The sequence below is a fragment of the Ixodes scapularis genome, unplaced genomic scaffold, assembly GCF_016920785.2.
Source record: "Ixodes scapularis isolate PalLabHiFi unplaced genomic scaffold, ASM1692078v2 PGA_scaffold4__175_contigs__length_147842914, whole genome shotgun sequence".
NCBI lineage: Eukaryota > Metazoa > Arthropoda > Arachnida > Ixodida > Ixodidae > Ixodes > Ixodes scapularis.
This window is the reverse complement of record NW_024609879.1, coordinates 90,158,059-90,173,493: the sequence shown is the minus strand read 5'-3', so window position 1 is coordinate 90,173,493 and position 15,435 is coordinate 90,158,059.

Genomic DNA, 15,435 nt, shown 5'->3' with positions numbered 1-15,435 from the left:
GCAAATGTGACGTACGGCAACACCTCGTCCCATGTCTTGTGCTCCACGTCGACGTACATGGAGATCATGTCGGCGATGGCTTTGTTGAGTCTCTCCGTCAGCCCGTTGGTCTGGGGGTGGTACACCGTGGTGCGATGATGGCTGGTGTTTCTGAGACGAAGGACTTCTTGCGGCAGCTGGGCTATGAATGATGATCCACGGTCTGAGATCAGGACTTCGGGAGCGCCGTGCCGGAGGACGATGGACTCGATGAAAAACTTGGCGACTTCAACAGCCGTTCCTGATGGAAGCGCTTTTGTCTCGGCGTACCGCGTGAGAATCGGTTGCGACGATTATCCATCGGTTTCCTTGCGTCGATGGTGGAAAGGTCCGAGTAAATCCATACCGATTTGCTGGAATGGGGCAGATGGCGGCGCAATAGGCTGAAGAAGTCCTGCCGGTCTCGTCGGTGGCTTCTTCCGTCGTTGACACTCGTGGCAAGATCGGGTGTAGTGGTGTACTGTCTTTGCAAGCTTGGGCCAGTAGTACTTTTCGCGTATCCTTGCAAGAGTCCTGCTGTAACCAAGGTGTTCCGCCGTCGGGTCGTTGTGGCAGGCTTGAAAAATTTCTTCTCGATGACTGGAAGGGATCACCAACAGCCACGCTGTATCGTTGTCGCTGAAGTTCTCCTTGTACAGCACGCCTCGTGGGATGGAGAAGGTTGGCAGTGTTCGTACAAAACCGCGGGGAACGGCGCTTCCTTGTCCTTCTAGGTGCTCGATGGGTGCTCGCAGCTCATGGTCGCCTCGTTGGAGTGCTGCCATGTCGCTGACATCCAGAGCGCCGAGGAAACATTCATCGTCGTCCTCTTTGGTGCAGGTAGGACCGGCCTCGACTGGGGCCCTTGACAGGCAGTCGGCGTCATTATGCTTCCGGCCGGACTTGTACACCACGGTCATGTCGAACTCCTGCAGTCGTAGGCTCCACCGAGCGAGACGTCCAGAGGGGTCCTTCAGATTCGCCAGCCAGCAGAGCGAATGGTGGTCTGTGACCACGCGAAAAGAACTTCCATACAAATATGGGCGAAACTTAGTTATTGCCCATACAACAGCGAGGCACTCCTTTTCAGTCGTTGAATAGTTCCTCTCCGCGTTAGACAGCGTCCAACTTGCGTATGCGATAACTTGCTCTGCTCCGTCCTGCACTTGGACTAGTACCGCACCCAGTCCGGTGTTACTGGCGTCGGTGTGGATCTCGGTTTCAGCAAACTGGTCGAAATGGCCAAGAATCGGGGGCGTCTGGAGTCTTCGTTTGAGCTCGTCGAATGACCTCTGGTGTTCTTCTTTCCACTCGAACTTTACGGCGTCCTTCGTGAGGTGTGTCAGCGGTGCGGATAGCTTGGCGAAGTCTCGAACAAAGCGCCTCTAGTAGGCACAGAGTCCGAGAAATCTTCTCACGGCCTTCTTGTCAGCCGGCGGAGTAAATGCAGCTACGGCGCGGGTCTTCTCGGGGTCAGGTAAAACACCTTTGTTGTTCACGACGTGGCCAAGGAACTTTAGTTCCCCATAGGCGAACCGACACTTTGTTGGCTTGAGTGGCCGGCGGTCTTGATGGCTTGAAGCACGGCTCGAAGTCGTCTGAGGTTTTTCGTCGAAATCTCGTGAGAATACCACAACATCGTCCAGGTAGACGAGGCAGCTCTGCCATTTCAGACTTTCCAGTACGGTGTCCATGACGCGCTGGAAGGAGGCTGGTGCTGTACAAAGTCCGAACGGCATCACAATTAATTCGTACAGTCCGTCGGGAGTGACGAAGACAGTTTTCTCCCTGTCACGTTCGTCGACTTCAATCTGCCAGTAACCACTCTTCAGGTCCATCGACGAAAAATATCGGGAGTGGCGCAGTCGGTCTAACGTATCGTCGATGCGGGGAAGCGGATAGACGTCCTTCTTCGTCACCGCGTTCAGTCGACGATAGTCCACGCAGAACCGCAGGGTTCCGTCCTTCTTCTTTACAAGGACGACTGGGGACGCCCATGGGCTTCTTGAGGGTTGAATGATGTCGTCGTTAAGCATCTCCTGGACTTGATCTTGAATCACTTTCCTTTCCTTTAAGGAGACTCGACACGGCGCCTGGTGGACAAGAAGTGCGTCGTCGTCGGTAACAATGCGATGTTTCGCCATTGGTGTTTGGCGAATCTTCGATGTCGTGGCGAAACAGTCACTGTATTCGGCAAGGAGATCAACCAGTTGCCGGCGCTTCGTAGCTGGGAGCTCGGGGTCGATGTCGAGCGGCGGCGGCGTCGTGCTTTTCTGCTGTGGCGACGAGGTTTCCTCGGAGATTGCGGTGACCACTGCTGGCGTCTGAAGCTCCTCGACGTGGCCCACGGTGGTGCCTTTCGTTAGGTGCGGCGGCTCCTTTCGAAAGTTCGTCACAAGAACAGTTGAACGTCTTTCTTGGAGATCCGTTACGCCTCTTGCGACACCAATTCCTTTTTCGAAGAGCAGTTGGACGCTGCCTTCCAGAAGAGCTTCACCGTGCATGGCTGCGTCGGTTATAACGGTGACGAAAACACTCGACCGCGGCTGTAGGTTCACATGGTCGGCGATAACTCGGATCGCGGTTGACGTCGTGTTGGTCTCCACCGGCGGTAAAACAGGTTTCCGCAGCGTCAACTGGTTTGCCCCGAGGTCGATGACGGCGCCATACTCGCAGAGAAAGTCCATTCCGAGGATAACGTTCCTCGAACAGTCTTGCAGAACGACGAACTTCACAGGGCACGTTTCACCGTGGATCTTGACGCGAGCAGTGCATCTCCCGACTGACGTGATTAGATGTCCTCCGGCGGTTCGTATTTCGGGTCCATCCGACGGCGTCATGACTTTTCTCAGGCGGCGAGAAAGCCTCCCACTCAAGACTGAGTAGTCTGCTCCGGTGTCCACAAGTGCCGATGCGTCGTGGCCGTCGACTATAACGTTTAGGTTGTTGTGCACCGATTCAGGGACGTCGTTGTGATCCGTAGCGTCGAGAGAGCGGGAGCGCTCCGTCGTTCTTGGAGGCTCTTTACTACGGTCGTTGCCGCACTTAGTTTTCCCGGCGACGCAGGGGAGACATCTTTCTCGGCGGGGTCGTGACACTGGGGACGCTGAACGTCGTGGCGATGGGGAGCGGGCTTCACGGCGGAGAGACGACACTGGGGCATACGTGGGTAAATTACTTTCAAAATGTAATTTAATTACAATTACAATTACTTAGCTTCCAAAGTAGTTTAACTACAATTACAATTACTACTACGCAAAAGTAGTTCATTGCAATTACAAATTACTTTTTAAAAGTAATGCAATTACTTTACAATTACTTATTTCTGAGATTTACCCACCTTGGGTCATATAACTGTAAACGAGTTATATGGCCGCTGTATAAATGTCATGCATTCTACTTTCCTTTTATGAAATTTGTTAAATGAATTATAGAACTTAATAGTTTGGAGTAATGAACTCCTCCGTTCTTATATTCTCAAAAAATAGAAAAATAAATGGCGACAAAATCCACAGGTGCTAGTTGAATCTCAGAGCTTATGCAAATGGTATCCAAGTCAAACCAATAAAAAATAAACTTAAAAATAATCAAGGAAACAAATATGCGACAGTACTCGTATCATAAAACTCACGTAAAAATGGCTAATAAGAGACACTTGTAAACGACGTCAAACATTTAAATATACGACAACTTACGAAAACATTTCAGCCACGATGATTCGCTGCCTCTCCCTCTCTGTGGACTTGTAACATGCCGGATGTGGGTAACCGTAGCACGCGAACTGTGGTCGCTTCCACAAAACTAGTATCGCAATAGCAGCAACTCTATTGTCAGGGATTCTGGGTTAATTCAGTGCACGGTAAAACCCAAAAAGCTCCTGAGGTAGATAATAAATTTAGGATCGTCATGTAGCCAATCATTAGGATAGCAATGATTGTATCGATGTTATGCGTCTCATAAAAAAAGACCGATTTGAATTTAGCATGGCAAGAACAACCTCGAAAAATTATGATACACTGTAAACGACTTTATTTTCGCGAATTTCGCGAATCGCCTACAATTCGCGAATTTCGCGAATCTCCTACAATTCGCGAAAAATAAGTCCCGCGAGCAATTCCGGTAAAATGTAAACACATTGGAATCTATATTGCGACCCCACCGCGTCGCGAAAATTAGAATCCACGAATTATTCCAAAACTGCGGCCTCTTAGACGCCTCGATTTCATGAGTTACTTGAGCGTGTTTCAGCTGGAAGATATAGACGAGCCATTATTATTTTTTATTTTTTTTGTAACTAAGTATTATTGAAAGTGACAAAAAAGTTGCCTACCTACAAATGTTTCCGCAAATTGGAGGTCGCCTTTCGGTTTGTTGAATTTGCTTTCAGAGACGGTGCGGAGAGTTTGCACCTCACGATTATATTTTTTACATTGCTGCTAATCTGTTTAAAGAATTTTTGTAACAATGCCCCGGCAGCCTTTCCTTTTCCATTTTAGATAAGACTGTTGCAGGTTCTCAATGCAAAGCAGCAGTGCGCGCCTCGGGACGGTTACACCGGCCAGGACGAGAGGACAACGCGTGGAGGGTCACGATAGAGGTGTAAAAACAAAGTGCCAAGCCAAGCCCTCTATATATAAAAAAGAAGCCTTCAACGAACAACAAATGTAAAAACAAGCACCCTACAGTCTAAGGCCGCGGTTTGTAAGTTTTGGAATCCCATCCAATCAGGCTTACAAACGGTTGAAAGGGTTAGGTAGAGCGAACACTAAATAATGAAGATTTATACAAAAAGGTAGACGAGGATTGGGAGAAGCAAGAGCAGTGTAGCAACAACAGTTGGAAGTAAGGCTTGCAGGGTGAGTCGTGTTAATGAGACCTGCTGCTTCTTTGCTTCTTCGCCTCGATGTTAAAAAGTAGCACGACTTACTGTTAGTGGTACCAACATACGAGATAGAGGAGAAGGGCGTGAAAAACTCATAAAGAAAAGAGAATAATTTCATGAACAAAAAAGTCCCCACCCTTGACTGAAATATGTAAGCGAATATGCTAGCGGCGAAGACGCGTAAGGAGAACCTCGAACCTCCCCGCCTCGACGCGATGATGTGATCGGAGCCAACCAGCTCGACTTCGACCCCCCATGCCCCCGTGTGGGAATGAGAAATAAGAAAGACCCCTAGAAACAGGAGAAACAGGAAGCGAACGAGACGAAGAGTCAGATTCAACTACGACAGGAACGAAAACGGACGCGAATGTAGCCCTCATTTATCAAATTATTTCTCAAATCCTTCATTAAATCGTTTTACAGTCTACAAAATCCTTCATTTCGTTCTATCCCAGCCTCTTTTTCCCGTCCCTCTTTTCCCTTTTTTGAGCAGGTTGGGAGACACTCTCTCCCCTGTCGCTTTGGCTGTGCTGTCGTTCCGTGGCCAGGGGGGAAAAACGCCGCCTCCGCAAAATCTTGCAAAAGTAATTGTAATTGTGCCTGAAATTTAGCAATTGCTAACGCTAGAAAGTAATTAAATTACAATTACAATTCCTTTTAGCCAAAAGTAATTGTTGCAATTACAAATTACCAGGAAAAGTAATTAAATTACAGTAATTCAATTACTGTAATTGAATTACTACCCAAGTATGCACTGGGGAGGGCGAGCGTCGGATGTACTCCTCGATGTCGCGAGGGCGTTCGCCGTACCTCGGGCGTGGGTCGTTCGGGTGGAAACCGCGCAGCCCAAGTCGACGCTAGGGGCAGCTACGGTAGATGTGGTCGGCTTCCCCGCAGTGGTAGCAGAGCGGGCGTCGATCAGCCGTCCTCCACACGTCGGTCTTTCGCGGCGCAGCTTGTTCTGGGTGGATATGAGCCCGATCTTCTGGGCATCGGGAATACTCCGCAACTGGAGGCTCACGTCGACGTGGCGAAGTATACTGGTGAGCTGCGGGCGATGGTCGTCGGGTAACTGCGGCGTAACTCAGCGTGGGTGGTTCGGGAGTGGCGCCGACGAGAACTTCTGGCTGCAGCGCCTGATGAATTTCGCCCCGGACAATCTCGGCGACTGAGGGCGTAGCCGGGCTTGTGGCAGCAGGTAGCAGCTTCCTGATTTCCTCCCGCACGACGTCTCGGATGATGTCGCGGATGTCCGGGATGCTGCAGCTGGACGTCGAGAGGGCAGCGAAGCCGGGAAGTCTCGGTAGTGCGAGGCCCGTGCGTGAAGGGCACGTTCGATCTTGGTGGCCTCAGTGATGAAACCTTGGACAGTGGTAGGCGGGCTCCGCACGAGGCCCCCGAAGATGTTTTCTTTCACGCCGCGCATTAGGATCTTCAGCTTCTTTTCTTCTGGGGCGTCAGGATCCGCGTGGCTGCTCAGTCGAAGAACATCTTCGACAAAGCTAACAACGCTCTCATTAGGGCCCTGAACCCTCGCTTGAAGGAGGTCTTCGGCGCGTTCTCTTCGGTGTTGGTTGGTAAATGTTCTTCCCAACTCAGCCTTGCATTGCTCCCAGGTGGTCATTGATGCTTCATGGTTCTCGAACCAGTTCCGCGCGGTTGCTTCCAAGGCAAAGTAAACATTCTGGAGGCACTGTTCCGGTGTCCACCCATTATAGCGCGCCACTCGTTCGTACTGTTGTACCCAGTCGTCGATGTCTTCGTGGCTTTCGCCGTGGAAGGGAGCCGGTGTCCGAGGAGCGACGGGTAGGTAGACGACGGCAGGAGCGGCGGGGGTCTGCGACTGGTTGGCCATTGGCGTCTTCTTCGGCTTGGGCTTGTCCAGCAGCAAACCGTACTCCGGATCCTCTCCCTTGGTGCGGCGGCTGTTCCGAGTTTCAGGTTCCGCGCTGAGTGGTCTTCTCACCAAGCCGGGAATCGGACTTGCACTGCGGGCCCTGGGAGGTGAACGCTGCACTGGCATGCGGTACCCCGCACCTCCACCAAAATGTCACGGGTGGTGACCAAAACAAAAAAGGAAATAAACAGGAAGGAATAAACGTTTAATGTGGCGAACTTGTGCCATAAATAAAAGAGTACAAAAGATAATAATAGAGCGTCGCGGGCGTCGAAGTCGGCGTGGCAGCCGAGTCGAACGCTGGGACGAGACTGACCCCGCTCGCCTTGCGTAATCCCCTATGTACCCTCATGGCTTTCTGGATCGTTTGGCGTAGAAGGTCCGGCCCGTGGAACATTCTAATCTCGAATCAGCAAGACGGTTCTCGAGATCACCAGAAGATCACATTACAGTGTCAACAAAAATGCGCCTCCGCGGCCAGGAATCGAACCCTGGCTTTCAGCGTGGAAAGCAAGCGCGATAACCGTTAGGCCACGCGCGCGCTGCCTACTTCGCCAGCTGCGCGCGCGGCAGTATCATGCAGACAGTCTTGCAAGATCTGAAGCCCCATCACGACAAGTCTGGTATTCGTGTATATCTTGATGGTATTCTTGTCTATGCTCAGTCGTTCAACACGTTTGCGCAACTTCTTCGTGAAGCCCTCAAATTGCTTCTGACAACGGACTTAAGGCCTCGTTAGACAAGTGTCGTTATGGCGTTCCACATATTAAGTTTCTCGGATTTGTTATATCCACCGAAGGCCAGCGGCCAGGCGCCGACAAAGCAGCAGCCGTGTGCTGCATTCAAACTCGTCACAATCAGAAGCATGTACTCTCATGGGTACAAACAGCTAGCTTCTATCGGCGCTTCATTAAGAATTTTTCCAAAGTTGTGACCCCCCTACAAGCCCTCATTGAGACCCCAAAGTTTTTATGGACTCCAGAGTTTGAGCAAGCCTTCCAGACGATCCGCACAGCTCTTACCCAGCCTCCCCTCATTGCTCACTTTGCCCCAAATGCTCCCACAACAGTGACAACGGACGCCTCTGGCACAGCATTAGGTTCGGTGCTTTCACAAGTACAAGATAACACTGAAGTTGTTATCGCCTACGCCAGCCGTGCCCTCACTCCAGATGAGCGAAAGCTCCATAGCATTGTCTGGGAATACCTAGAGGTGCATAGGGAAATCACCACCAAGTTTCGTCATTACCTGGTTTGTAAGACGTTCACTCTCATCGGAGACAACTTCTGATTCGTGCGGCGAATCAGAAGAGCACGTCGTCCTGAACACCATCGAACCGCCAAGGCTTTCCCAGCAGCACGGTGAAGCCTCCGGACAGCACCCTTTGCCCAAGCGCTTCTTACAGCTGGTAGAAGTGTCTTGGCAAACCCCGAACCTTTAAGCAACGGTGCTTGCGATGTTGAGAAGACCGCGTCGTCCCCCCCCCCCCCCCTTGTATATATCATCTCATAATCATCATCACTAGACGTGGCACCGCGGGCCTCCATGGTACGGGCTGTCGCCTTTCCGGGGTTCCACGGTTCTCCTGAGCCAATAAAGTTTACATTACAACTGGACTGGGGCATGCTTGACAAAGAGAGCGAAGCACTCTCGCCGATTTACGTGTACCCTTATGGACTTGGTCGAGTTCGACTTTTTTTTACAGCATCGCCCAGGTCGTCAAAATGTGGCAGCCGACCACTTGTCCCACTTGTCATGTGCTGCCATACAGCCCCTTCAGTTCCTATCTGCCCTGCAAAACGAAGACACTGAATGCTGCGCCATTCTGCAGAGCTTATCCAATGTAGATGGACCAACGGAGTTCACCTTTGTGGACATCTTGTACCGTCGGTCTCCTTCAGGCACGTATGCTGTTGTCACTCCATCGGTCTTGCATCCAGCAGTTCTTCAGGCTCTACATGACTCTGCAGGACATTTTGGCATACAGCGAACAGTTCAAAAAGTGCAAGATCGCTATTGGTGGCCGCACATGGAGCAGTCAGTTCAAAGATATGTGTCACCTTGCAAAACCTGTCAAGATTATAATCGTCTCACATCCCGCAACGTTGGCCTTCTCGGTAGGATGCCCACATCGAACATCCCTTTCTCAAGCGTTGCCATGGATCATGTGACCATGCCGCCCAGTGATGATGCCCGATACATCCTCAATGTTGTAGTCTTCGCAACTCGTTTTCTTGCACCTGCAGCAATATCGTCGACATCTGCACGTGACGTCATCCAACACTTGCATCGAATTTTTCATATATATGGAACTCCGGATCACCGTATCTCTGATCACGGCTTAGCCTTTGAATCAGCGGAGTTTAAGCGCTTCATGCGCCTACACAGCATAGAGCTCCACTACTCCTCAGCCTACCGGCCTGAAGGTAATTGGCTTGTAGAGCGGAGCAACGGAACACTCCTCACAGTGCTGCGCAAGCTAAGTGCATCGGAACCCTTGGCATGACCCACCAAGCTACACGAAGCTGCCTTTGCCGTTAACACTTCAGTTAATTCGAGCACAGGCTTCTCACCTTTTCAGCTGTTGTTCGGCTACGTAGCTAAGCTTCCACTACAACTACACCGCCATATTCAGCAGTTGAGTCTCGTTGAGCGTATTCTCGACATGACTTATCAACGGTCTGAAGCAGCAGCCAAGACCGAGACAGCACAGTCCTTGCGTAAAGGACTCTACGACCGTAGCCACAGTCCACATGATTTTACAGTTGGCGACTTTGTATGGGTGAAGCGTCAAGTGTCTGTCCCCCCATGGCAAGCTCGCTCTCCGGTACAATGGAGTTTACCTCCTTGTAGAGCAGTTGACTCCTACCACCTTCAAGCCTTCCGCATGTCTGGTTTGGGATCTCGTATTCTTAACCAACCCAGGACAGTACATGTGTCCCAGATTAAACTCTACATTCTCCCGACTAACTCAGTAGAGATTCAGTCGCCCAACTGCGAAGTAGAGCCGTCCAGCCCCGCCACACAAGTAGCAAGCCAAGGAGAGAAATTAAGCCCCGAAGAACAGCAGCGTTAAGCCGATGAAACAGCAAAAAGAAGTGAACCGCCTTCTCAGCTGCCACAGGGTCGTCAGCGCTTGCAACGTATTCGGCGAAGACCTCACTATTTTTGTGACTATACGTTGGACTGATAATTTGCCCGGCCGTTCTTATTCTTGTTCTAGTAACTGTGAATTTGGCTTCACGCAAAATAAGGGACTCGGCTTTAAAGATACGGCGGGGAGTGAGTGTGTTCGTCTCTTTCCTTTTCTTTTGCGTACTTTTGAACCCTTTCCATTCCAGGGTCAACCATTTACCTCTATTTGAGGTTAGCTGTGAAAGTGACTACGTTTGAATGTTAGACTTTATTTTGCATATTTTTGATGTTAGCTATAGCCTTGTCCTTTTAGTGGTAAACTTCTGCGTTTTTTTTAAATATTAGTTGATAGCCATTGCCTTCTGCGTTCTTTTCGTTTTACTTTGCCGTACGCAAGCCGTTCGTTGCTTTTGCTCTAAACCAAGAGACTTGGTCTTTTCAGGCTACGGTGGGATGTGAAGGCGTGGTATCCTCCGTCCCCTTTTCTTCTTTCAATTACCTTTGGCGAGCCCCAAATGAGCGTGCCTGGTGACGGAAGATAAAGAAGCCGCCCTCGTGCCCGGCCCGGACGGCTCTTGCGTTCCTGTCTGGTGCTGTCGTGAGCTTGTCGAGCCTCCAGCCAGTCAAACCAGCCACCACCAACTCGCTCTTAGCCCTACTACTTAACCTGTGTCTTTGATGTAAATATACTTTTTCAGTCCCTTTCCAAGACTTGGCCGTCATGCCTTAGAGAGTACCTTTATTTATTTTTTTCCGTCCCAATCTGGCGTCCTCGACAGGAATCTTTCTTTTTAACATCTTAGAGCTTGAGTATGCGAGAATAGAACTCCGCGAGTGGGTCGGAAACGAAATAGTCAGACAGAAAGAACGGATCACAATGAGAGAAGATGCAAGAGAGGCAGCTAAGGGTGCGCAAGAGATGGCTGACAAAGAAGCTCCTAGATTCCAACGAGAAAAGGTAGTGCAGTAGCTGCGTCTTCAGTTGCTAGGAAACAACAGTTCAGGTCGAGATGAAAATCTGCAGGATAGTGGCAGTGGAGAAAAAACAAGGAGGCAAACAAGTTATTGTAGCCCTCATAAATTAATCCCACCGTTAATTGACAAAAGGCACGACCTAGATGCTTACATCCGTCGTTTCGAACGAGTGGCGACCAGTCAGGACTGGCCCCAAAGAAGTGGGCGGTGTCTTTAAGCTTGTGTCTCACCGGACAGGCCTTAACTGTCGTTGGCAGGTTGACACCTGAAGAGCTTTGGATTATTCAAAAGTAAAGCTTGACCTGCTTCAGCGGTTCCGCTACACAGCAGAAGGTTACCGGGAAACATTTGGCAGGGCAAGCCAGAAGAGGCAGAGGCCGGTAGACAATTTGCAGGTTGGGTCCTCGGCTCTTTTGACTGATGGCTTAAAACGGGTGATACTAATAAGATATTCGAAGGGCTCAGAGATCGCATGATCGCAGAGCAGTTCTTAAAAATAAGTTTCAGCCTTTCCACCCTGGAGAAGAAGGCAGACCAGCGGAGCTGTACAATGGAAAGTAAGGGCTGGCCGCAAGTCGGTCAGCCAGAGTGGAAAGGCTGCCGCCATCTATGAGCGACGGCGACAACCAGATACGTGGCTTGCCGCCGTCGCTCATAGATGGCGGTAGGCGTCCAGAGCTCGGTGTCTTCATTTCTTTGCGGGGGACACGATCCTGGAGAAACTAGGCCTTAACAGCTCCGCTGTAAAGATGTAGCACAAGGCTGCCTATATTTCGGAGGGAAAGAGACTGCAAGACCCTCGTGAGTTTGGCGTTAACTGCGGACCACTTTTTGGAAGAACAGGGCAAAACTAGCTTGACTAACTCGAGAGAAGAGGACCTAATTCATAAGAGCGGAGGTCGTAATAAAGAGGGTAGTAGGCCGAAGGTTCGCACCAAGGTTTCGAGTGAGTCGATGCTCTCTCCGCAACAAGTCGACATAGAGCCGCAGAATGCTGGACCAGTTTTAATGCTCAACACGTATCTGCGTGCTGGAGGTGCGGCAAGCCATGAAACAAATCAGATATGAGTAAATGGAAGCCAGAAGATAAACGTAGCAAGACTCCTCAGGCATCCTGTATGTTGACAATCGCTGACAGTGAAAATCCAGAAGAGACATACATCGTACTGAGAAACGGAGAACAAATACCGATAGTAAATGCGGCACTCGGAAAGGCTCCACAGCTTCTCGTAGACAATAGGCCAGAGGTGAGAGAAGAAGTGGGTAGTGGACCGGTCACCGTACTGAGATACTGTGGCTGCAACACTGTTGTAAAAAGGGATCTGGTTCTAGATTATAAGTCAACTGGTATCTTTGGTCCGGTTTTCATTCTTGATAGGACTGTCACGTATCTGACAGAGGCAGAGATAGAGGTGAGAACTTCCTATTTTACGGGCAGTCTAACAGCCAAGTTCAGAAATAACCCGCTGTACGATTTGGTGTTATGAAATGCTCATGGGGTGAGAGGAATCGATAATCCCGATGAAGAGTGAAATGACGAGGGAAGACTTAGGGGGTCGCTTAACTGAAGGAAGAGAGACAGATGTCCAAAGAAAGTGAGACTGCCGAAGGACTCGTATTTAATGAGAAAATAATAGACGGCTGTGAAGTCTTGGAGCCCGAGATTAATTCTGCAGGAGCGCTGGAGATGGTAGCCGGCAAGATGAAACACTCCAAGCTACCAGTTATGAGGCTCGAGCCCACGGGAATTGACCACAAGTAGAAACTGTCTCAGTCTAATGACCAATCACTGAAGAAATGCTTTTGTGCCGTCGGCAGAACATGCATTTCGGGAAAATCACAAGAGTCTCAATACGTCTTGCATAACGAAATCCTCTACAGGAGGTAGAAGACGCCGGTACACAAGCATTGGGAAAAACTGTTTTTTCCAATAGATTTCTGAACAATAGTACCGAAATTGACACGCGAAGGAATCATGTCGCGCCACCAGGGAACAAAGGAAACCACCGATCGTATCCAAGAAAAAGTTCGGCGCCATGTTGCACGGCTGAATGTCTGGAGGTTGGTGAGAGGCAGACCAGACCGAATGGCTACGGACGACGACAACCGCGTGCAGACCAGGTTCGTAGTGAACTTGGCGAAGCCCAAAAAATTGTTGGATCACGGTCCGAAACGCGAGAAGCGCCACTAGCCTCGGAGCAAAGAGCACAGGAAACGCTTAATAATAATAAAAAAAAGAACCGGTCCCGGCCTAGCAACAAAGAAAAGAAGAACTGAGATAAGGGGCACGGCAAAGGAGAGGCGTAAGAACAAAGACTGTCCCTCAAGGACAAGGAAGCCAAGAGAGGTCGAAAGACGAGAACGAGAAGAGGAAGAAGCGGCAGCAGTTCTTCGAGCATGCTAAGCGCAGCGCAGATGACATTCCGGCCCGGATGCTGTACAGGCGGCCGATCTGGGAGGAGCGGGAGCGGGAGAGGGAACGCTTCCCGGACGATAAGGATAACGACGACAGGGACAAATTACGGGACCACAACGAGAAGGAGAAGGAGTTCGAGGCCATTAAGGCGCACTACCTGGGGATCCTCAGGAAGAAGAGGCAGGTGCGGCGTTGCAACCACAGAAAGTTTGTCTTCAACTGGTATGCGTCGGAGAACACGGCCGCGCACTACAACCCGATTTAAAAGGACAAGCACACGGCAGAAATCTATGGCAGGGGGCACTTTGCGGGCATCAACCTCAAGGCCCAAAAGAAGGAGCGTTCCAAGTTCTACGGCGTGCAGCTTAAGGGCAGGTGGATGCAGGCCGAGAAGAACCAGGAAGTTTTGCGGCTGAAGAAGGTTATATGGGAGGAAGGAAGGGAGAGAGGGTTCGAGCTACTGAAGAAGTTCCTCTTCGATAAACCAAATCTCCAGATCTGTCGAAGGAGTTCATTTTAAGAACAAACACGTCGGAAAGCTGTCTGCGCCGTACTAAGGCAAGAACACGAAGGGGTCTTACATTTCGTTGCGTGTCCGAGCCGGAAGTTGCCACGACAAGTCGCCTATTTCACCATTGAACGTGAATGCCTTGCCCTCGTGTGGGCAGTGCGAAAATTTCGCATCTTCTTGTTCGGCAAACGCTTCACTGTTCCGAGCGAACACCAGCCGCTTGAATACATTCACTCTGCGAGGCATCTGAATAGTCATGTATTTAGATGGTGTTTATTACTCGCCGAGTACGATTTTTAAGTGACGTACATGAAGGGCCGCCAGAACGTGTGAGCTGACTATTTTAGTCGTATTTTATCCGCCCGCAGCATTTACGGGTTTTTGGGGAGTAATAGTTTATCTACGCATGAAACACGCTTCGTCCATGTCATGTTTGTGGGTACATTTTTTTTTTCATCTACAGAAGCCTTACTTATTTTGCTTTAAAATTTTGGTAAACAATTGCCTTGAGAGGGGCGTAATTGTGATGATGTGGGGGAACCAAGGATGATAAGAACGACGCACGTGAAAGCTGTGATTTTGACTGAGCGAAGGACGAGAAAGAAGACACAGTTGACGTGGTGAAGATGTGAATAACTATAAGATGAGGACTGCAAGGCAAGGGCAAGAAATGGATATAAGGAGAAACGAAGACGACGCAGTGATGAGAGGAAGATGACACCCGCTCATGAGACGTGAGAGATTGGCGGGCACGACACGGAACCCGGCTCGACAGCGGTGGTCCCGGTAGCCAAGGAAGAGCCCGGACGGACGAGTCCAGGACCGAGAGGCTTTTACCCAAGAGTGCTGTGAAACATCCGCCTGTCCCAAGCTGGCCTGCCAAGCATTTCCGGGACAGGACTAACTCCATGCCAGCGCCGACGTGCAACACCGTGCCGTAAGCGGAGTCGTCGAACTGAACTTTGTATATATATCTACGCCGTTTTGTTTCCAACTTCTTTTTCTTGCAACTGTAAATATAACCTTCCTTCTTATATTCACCGCTCTGGAATACCGAGTCCCTTTATTTATTTATTTTTTCCATCCCAACCAGCTTTTTGGGTCCTTTATAAAGAGACAGTTAAGTTCTAGTTGTTGTTGTTGCCGCAGATGGGATTATAGCAATCTCAGATTCCGTCTTGGCTGAAAGATAACGTAGAGAAGCACAGTGACACACAAGGGGTAGCTAAGCCCGGCACGGGGGTATCAAGGCGAGTTCTCCGCCGAACTCGGCGCCCGCCGCAATTGGTCGGCGTCGCGCCTGACGACACGCGCCGTCACTCCCTAGGTGGTGGCGTCACAACGGAGGTTTTGAGGCGGTCGGAGAGTGGCATATGCGGAACTCGCGAAGAGATGCTGTCACGTCATTGTGACGTGGCAAAAGCCGCCGCGGATGGAAAAAACTCGCCGGCTTCGACCTAGGCGAGTTTGGGCTAGTAGGGAGCGAGATGAGGGAGAAGCGTCCAAAATGGCAGCGTTTTCGTTCGTGTTTCACCGTCGGCGTAGGTATTTAAGACACGCCAATGTGTTTGGCATCGACGACGTTTATTCTCAACAACACT